Genomic DNA, 9,486 nt, shown 5'->3' on the forward strand with positions numbered 1-9,486 from the left:
GGGCTCACACTCCCCCTAATCCAATTAAACATCCCCACGTCAGATCAGCCCGTAATATTACGTAAATTATTACGTGGATGTAGTATTGCTCTTTGTCGAACCGAGGCTGCAGTAATGCACCACCAACTCATGTTGTGCATATCCCCTTTAACTTGAGTTCATGCGGAAAAGAAAACGGACTTACACCAACAAGGCATCTTTTATTAATTCAAAGGAATATGAACTATATATACTTGATACACTCGTAAACAACACTATGAACCTGGCAACAACGAATTATGTACACATTCCACACTGTGCATTACTTGAGCACTGATGATCGGGGTCGTGCTAGCTCCCTGTAGTTTCGCTTCCCGTATATGACGTCTCACAGATGTGATCTGTCTATACATCACTATACTTGTATAATCTTTCTTTTCTTATACTATTACCTTCATTCTAAATTAATTGTCTTATATTTATCTAGATATAAATGCATCTAACACTAAAACGTGTTTAGGTACACCCGTATATAGACAATCTAAGACAAGTAATCCAGGACCGAATACAACACAGAAAACGAGCGACACAGACATCCACGTACATATGGATATATGGGACCACCGATCGACTTGGATTCGCTGACCCTGTATGTATGCGAGAATCGAAGGTACTCCCTCCGTAAAGAAATATAAGAGCGTTTAGATCATTAAAATAGTGATCTAAACACTCTTATATTTGTTTACGGAGGGGTAGCAGAGAAACAATGTCACCGGCCGGCCAGCCGGTTGACTCTGGTGTGTATATGTTGTTACTTGTTGTCCCTGGGCACCCAACAGCAGTGCAAGCCGTAGGGCAGCCCGTAGGGGAAGTTGGTCCGGGCGATCTCCTTGAAGGTCTTGGCGTCCAGCACCAGCGCGTAGCCAGACCCGTCCTTGGCGCTCACCATGGATATGGCCACGCCTACATCACAATTCCGCAACCCAAATCAGATAGCGACGGGAGGACAAAACACACACACACACAAGGAACTAACCATCGTCTTCCTCGACGGCACCGGGGCGGGGCACGAAGTAGGGCTCGGACGGCACGGCGCCCTCCTCGTACCAGTTCATGGCCGTCTTCTCCACCAGGTCGATCTTGGTGAGCGTGTTGGGGAAGTTGCACGGCCGGTGCGCGCCGCAGGCGTAGGTGTAGCGGTACTCCTTGCCGAGGCGGGCCGGGTTGATATGATGCTGCACATGTCCATGCCTCGGCCGTGCTCCTCCGGGTCCAACGCCGCCTCCAGCTCACCGAACGGGCTGCCGTCCAGCGGGATCCTGAACCGCCCCACCCTGCACGTACGTCCATGCACGCATGCGTCAAGAATCAAGGTTGTCTCGTAGTTTCGGTAGGAAAAATCTTGTCTCGTAAGTAGTACCTGGAGTCGATGAGGACATCCTCACCGGTAAAGCTCCGTAGATTGTGGAGACGGAGGTTGTCGAGGATGGAGGTGTTGGCGTTGTGCTCGCAGCAGTCAGCGATGATCGCCGTCACGCGCCCCTCCTCGTCCTTCTCCTCGTATGCGTTGATGAAGTGGAACGTCATGAAGGGCGGCACCTCCACGCTCGCCACCTTTTTAATAATCCCAAAATTAGTCTATCAGAAACCCACATCGAACGGCTAGCAAGTACGACGCCGCATGCATCCATTGTACTAGTAAAAGAGAAGAAAAATGGCGTGCCTAGGTCTTGGTCTACTCAAGCATAATCAACTCTCAATCAAGTGACATAACATATAAAAAATAATAATTAAAAAATAATCTTGCATGGATTTCAATGTACAATCTCACGAATATAGCACCAACTTAGACATGACGAAGTCTTAGTCGACTAAGACTTCGCAAAAATGAAAAAAAAAAGCAACTTACGATGTTGCCGCTAGCCTTGCACATGGCGTGCATGTAGCTCCCGGAATCTGGGTACCATTGGAACTTGTACAAAGGCGTGGGCTCGGCGCGGAGGAGGTTCGCCATGCAGTACCGCAGCGGCATCTCCGGCACGACCACGTAGTTCTCGGTGACGGGGAACGAGTGCACCCACCCGGGCGCGGGACCGCCGCGGCAGTCCACCCTCCCCACGAACTGCCTCTCATTGCTCCCGACGTCCATCCTTGCCACCACATACCCTGGCCGGATCAGGTCCGGAATCAGCGTCCAGAGGTCGGTGTCGGTGACGATGGGGTGCGCCGAGTGGATCAGGCCACCCAGCTTGTCTTGGTACTCGAATTTGCTCACTGTGTCCAGCGTGTCTGGGTCGACGACGATGGAGCCCTTGACGCTCTCCGTCAGGCAGAGCACGCGGCCATCACCGAGCCTTAGGACACCAGTGTTGGAGTTGTCCGTGAGGGAGGACCCCGACAAGAGGCTCACGAGCTGCCCGAAGAAGGACATGAAGCTGTCCGGCTTGGGCACCTCCGAGAACTCGCGGTAGCACAGCTTCCCGTGCTCGCACGCCGCCTTGTACGCCTCTGACTCGATCTGCTGGTGCGCGCCCACGGCGTGTCCGTCGCGGAACGAGACGCGCACCAGCATCGCGTAGCCGTCGAATAGGTGGCGGAAGCCATAGTCCCCGAGGTCCCATAGGCCCGGGCCGTTCCTCAGGTACGTGCCATCCTGCGCAACAGAGAGAGTGCATATACTACGCGATCAATTATTGCGGCGCAAGGATCAAATCTGTCCAACACATAATTTATCAATCACGTAAATTACAGCTTATCTAACCATGGGCTGACGATTGCTAAGATGAGTAGCTGGACCATAACTATCACAGCTTTGTCACAAGTCGCGCATATTGCTAAGATGAGTAGCTGGACCATAACAATCACAGCTTAGTCACAAGTCTGGCATACATGTTTGTATAACCGTATTATAGTGCAACATATACCTGCAGATTTAACTCCACCAACCCACATTTTAATACTGCATATATATTGTGTAAGCCGCCACACGAGATAAGATCGTTGTTGTAGATCTCAGCCGTTTGTAACATCTCCCGGTATAGCGATGTTTCGCTGGCTTTGGCGCGTGTGGTTTTTGTCCCTTCGCATTGGAGGGGTTTTCCACGTTAAAATCTTGTGTTCCTCCGTGTTTATTTGATCTTCTTCATTCTCTATTCCCTGTTGTATCTCTATCAGAGAACCACTATTTCTGGTGTCGTGGCGGTGTTGGGTTGGGGGGTATTGACTTCACCCACCAATGTTCAAAACTTGGTGCTCATATTTATACTGTATTAGTCTTTCATCTTTGACTGGAATTTGGGTGGAACAAGTTTCATCCAAAATAAAGTTGCGAGAAGCAACAAAACTTTTTATCATCATAGTTTTGTGTTGCCTCCTTCCTCCTTCGCTGTCGATATCAACTAAATTGGATGCGCTTCATCAACCGACTTTACAACGAAAGATAAAAGTTGGCTACCCGTCCTAGTTAGACTGTTAGTTGATACTACTGATGAGAATGCTACTTATAGGAGTATCATATATTTTGTCTCAATTCACCATTTGCGAGTATGGATACTTGGTGTTGCCAATCGACACCTTGATGAAAGTAGTATTTTTAGTTTGATAAAAGTAGTTAGGTTAATGGAAAGAATGTGTTACGCAGTGTGGCATGGTCTAAAAGTACTTATACGCATATGCCCCTCTTGGGTTCTTTTTTCACTTTTTATAAGGAAGAGGACGATATGCATGATTTTATCAAACATTTGTTAGTTACATGCATATATGGTCACGGTTTGAATCGAAGTAACGGAAAAGATTCACATTCTCCAAGAGAAAACGCAGGGCTAACCTTCACGTGGACCACCGGCAGCTAGTATAAACGGATGTTTGAGGTTAGTATGTCAGTAGTTCAGGTATGAAGAATCTCAAGAAGGAAAAAAAAACGAATGCATGCACAGATAGATAGATAGATAGATAGATAGATTTGTGCAAGTAATTCATTAACCCACCAGCCAGAGAGGGAGGTTTCCCTCCACTTCCAGCACGCCCTCCCACCTCTCCTGCCGGATACTCTTCCACGCCACGAGCTCGTCAGCACCACCACCACGGCGCCGCCGAGCACTGATGAGCGGCAGCGCCTCCGTGGCGGCACCAGCCGCGAGAGGCTGCGCCACTGCCCGCTGCTTGTTGCCTCCCTGCTGGGTAGCCCGGCGGCCGGAGAGGGCGGCCACCGTGTAGAGCGAAGATGACATGGTGGGAGACATATTGTCTGGAGGAAGATGGAGCGGGTGTGCCGTGAACAGAGCGAGCTGAGGTGGCGTGGAAGAAGATGAAGATGAAGTACGTACTGTACCCTGCTGGTCAAGGGAGGTATTTATAGCCCGCCCGAGCCGAGGTGGTGGGTGGTGGCGCGCGCATCTGACCTGCGGACGTACACGCAATGAGATGGATCGATTAGCGAGAGGCAAATTCGGCATCTCTACTGGTCGAAATTGCTGGATGCCATGTTTGTTTGCACCCCGGCCGGTTGTCATGTTGCAGCAACTTGGTTTGAACTAGGTGTTGGGGCGGCGCGCCTCTTGAGGGGGAGCTGGGCGGTGCCTGGTTGTAGGTGACCTTTAACAGTCTTTTCTATTCTAATTAGCGTTTAGAAATAGAAATATATATACAAAGAAAGCGCATTATGGATCTAAACATGAAACATCTGACTGAGAGTAGTGCACTTTACATAAGCAACAGCATAGGTTTAGCGTCTTGAAAAGCATGTGTTAAGAGGGTCCAAAAGCAAACCATAGGTTATCAAGGGATAAAGCATAATTAGGAGTACTTAGTGCTAGATTATATTGACAAAGGGGCTGCAGTGTCTTCGATGGTGCATCTAGAGGCTGTGCACGGTGAGAACCAGACGGCGCTTTGAAGTGATTCTGAAACGAAATGCACAAATGTCCCCTTCGCGAATATTGGCACAACAACGAAACTCGGACCAGTTAGTGGTTATAGTGGCCCTCTTGTCAGTTCCTAGCATGATGCGACATTCCGCGAGCAGACGGCCATTTGCAAGTCTGACAATGAGTGTATCATTGTTTGGATCAATGTAATCTAGCAGGGTTCTCTTCAGTATAGTTTACCTGAAAATACTGGTACAAGAAAGCAAGTTATTTACATGGACAGAAATTGTTGTGTGATATGGAAGATAAGAGCGTGTTCTGTGGATATTAATGATATTAATGCTGATATCAAATTACTGTTATTGAGTACACGTCTTGAGGACCCAAATTTATGAATGCTCAAGTAAAATGGCTGATGAAAGAGTAAAGAGAAGTCAATATTTTTGATGTCCAATTGACAATTTGAGTATGTACAACCTAGTGTATGAACAGAGAACAAACGAGTGAAAAAATGTTGTACCAAAGTTGATATAGTAAGCAAGATAACGTTGTCGTGTTGGTTCACATCTCAACTAGCTCATCTCCCTCACTTAATCAATCAAGAAGAAGAGGACGCCGCCGAGCTGTACTTGGAAGTGCTGCACGTGCGGTACTTGGATCGGATTGGATCATGACGCGAGTATGACTACGCCAACCACGATCTCTAGATCGTTAGCGCTTTTAGTCTACAAGGGTATGTAGACACCACTCCCCTCTCGTTGCTATACATCTCCTAGATTAGATCTTGGGTGTTTGTAGGAATTTTTTTGATTTTCATGCATCGTTCCCCATCATTTTAAAGTTTGGATGCTCGTTTCTCTATATTTAGAAAACATTTATTTGTAGAATGCTCTTTTGCTTCACTTATATTTATTAGAGCGTGATCTTTTGTAGAAAGAATTAAACTATCATGTTTCACTTATATCTATTTAGAGAGTCAACGGGAATCGGTTATTCACATGGTTAGTCATAAAATCCTACATAAAACTTGTAGATCCCTGAATATTCTGCAATAGTTTTGGGATATTAACATAGTAATATGTGGGTGTACTAGTGGATGATTGTGGTTTAGTAAAAATATCAATGTTAAGGTTTGTGATTCCCAAAACTTGCATGTATAGTTCTAGTTTTGCGACAAAGTTAGAGCATACTTTGTCCTTGACAGAACTCATTTCTGCTGTTATAATCGGGGACGCGCTATAGTTAACTCCTACCAACGTCCTCCCTAAGGGCATGCGAGTAATACTTTGCTTCAAGGGCTAATAGGCTTTCACAATAAGTATGTGAGTTTTTATGACTAATGTGAGTCCATGGATTATACACACTTCTAACTTGTCGCAATTTGCTAGCCTCTTCAGTACCGTGCATTACCCTTTCTCACCTCGAGAGTTGGTGCAAATTTCACCGATGCATCCAAACCCTGTGATATGATACGCTCTATCACATAATCATACTTATATCTTCCTCAAAACAACCACCATACCTACCTATTATGACATTTTTATAATCATTTCGTGATATATTGCCATGCAATTTCCACTGCTTCCGTTTTGATGACTTGAGCATTCATTGTCATATTGCTTTGCATGGTCATATAGCTAACATAGTATTTGTGGCTCAGCCACCGTTCATCATTTTTTATACATGTTAGCTAGATCATTGCACATCTTGGTACACTGCCAGAAACATTCATATAGAGTCATATTGTTCTAGTATTGAGTTTTAAGTAAATAAAAGTGTGATGATCATCATTATTAGAGCATTCTCCCAGTGAGCAAAGAATGATGGAGACGATGATTCCCACTTATGTCGGGACGAGGAACCGGATGAAAAAATAGGCCAAAAAGATCCCAACAAAACAAAATAAAAAGGAAAAAGGAAAAAAAGAAAAAGAGAGAAGGGGCAATGTTACTATCCTTTACCACACTTGTGCTTCAGAGAAACATCATGTTTTTCATATAGAGAGTCTCCTATGTTGTCACTTTCATATATTAGTGGGAATGTTTCATTATAAAACTTGACTTGTATATTCCAATGATGGGCTTCCTCGAATGCCCGAGGTCTTCATGAGCAAGCGTGTTGGATGCCCACTCACTTAGTTTTAGTTGAGCTTTCATACACTTATACTCTTAGTGCATCTGTTGCATGGAAATCCCTACTCCTTGCATTGGCATCGATTGATAGACATCTCTATAGCCCGTATATCCGCCTAGTTGATGCGAGACTTTCTCCCTTTTTGACTTCTCCTTATCGATCTCTACCAACACCATTCTATTCCACCTATAGTGCTATGTTCATGGCTCACGCTCATGTATTGCGTGGGAGTTAAAAATACTGAAGAGCATTAGAAGTACGAGTCAATTGCTTTGTTTGACACTGGGGTGTTCACGATTTATACTTTATGCTAAGAAGACTGAGCAGGACATGACTATATGATTTTGTAGGGATACCATTCTTTATTTTGATGGGCAAGATTGTTTGTTAGTAAGTCTAAGTATTGATGTCTTTATGTCAAATTGTAGACTATTGCTTTGAATCACTCATATCTTAATATTCATTTATTCCATGATTAGATTACATGATCAAGATTATGCTAGGTAGCATTCCACATAAAAAAGTATAATTTTATCATTTACCTACTCGAGGACGATCAGGAATTAACCTTGGGGATGCTGATACGTCTCCTCGTATCTATAATTTTTGATTATTTCATGCCAATATTCTAGAACTTTCACATACTTTTGGCAACAATTTATATGATTTTCTTGGACTAACATATTGATCCAGTACCCAGTGCTAGTTCCTGTTCGCTGCATGTCTTTTGTTTCGCAGAAAATTCATATCAAACGAAGTTCAAACGCGATAAAATTTTACGGAGATTTATTTTGGAACACATGTGATTTTTGGGAAAAATAATAACCACGTGCTCTAGGGGCCCACAAGCTCAAGGGGTGCGCCCCTACCCCGGGCGTGGCTAGAGGGCTTGTGGCGCCCCTGTAAATCGGTTGGAGGTGTCCTTCGGCCACAAGGAAGCTAATGTCTGGATAAAAATCTCCTCAAAATTTGAGCCCAACGGAGTTCTCCGGAAATTTAAGAACTGGTTTTTGGCCAGAAAATAGGAACACAAAACAGAAGAGAAAGAGAGAAAGAGAGGTCCAATCTCGGAGGGGCTCCTGCCCTTCAGGAGCCATGGTGGCCATGGACCAGAGGGGAAACTCTCCTCCCATCTAGGGGGAGGCCAATGATGACCCACAAGTATAGGGATCTATCGTAGTCCTTTTGATAAGTAAGAGTGTCGAACCCAACGAGGAGCAGAAGGAAATGATAAGCGGTTTTTAGCAAGGTATTCTCTGCAAGCACTGAAATTATAGGTAACAGATAGTTTTGTGATAAGATAATTGGTAACGAGCGACAAGTAACAAAAGTAAATAAAGTGCAACAAGGTGGCCCAATCCTTTTTGTATCAAAGGACAAGCCTGGACAAATTCTTATATAGAGAAAAGCGCTCCCGAGGACACATGGGAATTATCGTCAAGCTAGCTTTCATCACGTTCATATGATTCGCGTTCGGTACCTTGATAATTTGGTATGTGGGTGGACCGGTGCTTGGGTACTGTCCTTACTTGGACAAGCATCCCACTTATGATTAACCTCTATTGCAAGCATCCGCAACTACAACAAAAGTATTAAGGTAAACCTAACCATAGCATGAAACATATGGATCCAAATCAGCCCCTTAGGAAGCAACACATAAACTAGGGTTTAAGCTTCTGTCACTCTAGCAACCCATCATCTACTTATTACTTCCCAATGCCTTCCTCTAGGCCCAAATAATGGTGAAGTGTCATGTAGTCGACGTTCACATAACACCACTAGAGGAGAGACAACATACATCTCATCAAAATATCGAACGAATACCAAATTCACATGACTACTAATAGCAAGATCTTCTCCCATCACTAGTGCAGAACCGGGCAATAGCACCGGTTCGTAAGGCCCTTTAGTGCCGGTTCGGTAACCGGCACTAAAGTGTGGGCACTAAAGGCCCCCCCTTTAGTACCGGTTCAGCACAAACCGGTGCTAAAGGGCAACCACGTGGCACGAGCCAGCTCCGGGGGCAGGGAGCCCTTTAGTACCGGTTGATGACACTAACCGTATTAAAAGGTTGGGGGGGTTTGGGTTTATGATTTCTTTTTCATTTAATTTTGTATTTTCCATTTAATTCTTTTTCGTTTGCTGGTATTTTACGATACTACATATTGTACATGTTATGCATATATATAAATAGATTTTCTAGTAGAAACCGATCATATAGGGTAGCGCTATTCGTCACCCTGGGTGAGGAATAGTTATTCTTCACCCCCTCTATTTTACCATCAATGCACCGTAATTTTACGTTCTGTAAGTTTTTGTCTTATTTCCGACACAAAAAGAGACCGTAAGAAAATATATAATCGCCGTAAAAAATATTTTATGTTATGTAAAATTACAAACGTAAAAACATAGTCTAAAATACACATAAACTGCAAATTTTCTTGTCTTATGACCTATATTTTTATTTTTAGGTCAAATTCTACGTAGTGAATTAATAGTAATGTAACTA

At 44.4% G+C, this 9,486-nt stretch overlaps 1 pseudogene; it reads right to left on the bottom strand.

Annotated features, from left to right (window-relative positions):
• Positions 1 to 790: 790 nt before the first annotated feature.
• On the bottom strand, positions 791 to 4,220 carry LOC123056731 (carotenoid cleavage dioxygenase 8 homolog B, chloroplastic-like; annotated as a pseudogene).
• Positions 4,221 to 9,486: the final 5,266 nt, after the last annotated feature.

The sequence above is a fragment of the Triticum aestivum genome, chromosome 3A (assembly GCF_018294505.1).
Source record: "Triticum aestivum cultivar Chinese Spring chromosome 3A, IWGSC CS RefSeq v2.1, whole genome shotgun sequence".
Lineage (NCBI taxonomy): Eukaryota > Viridiplantae > Streptophyta > Magnoliopsida > Poales > Poaceae > Triticum > Triticum aestivum.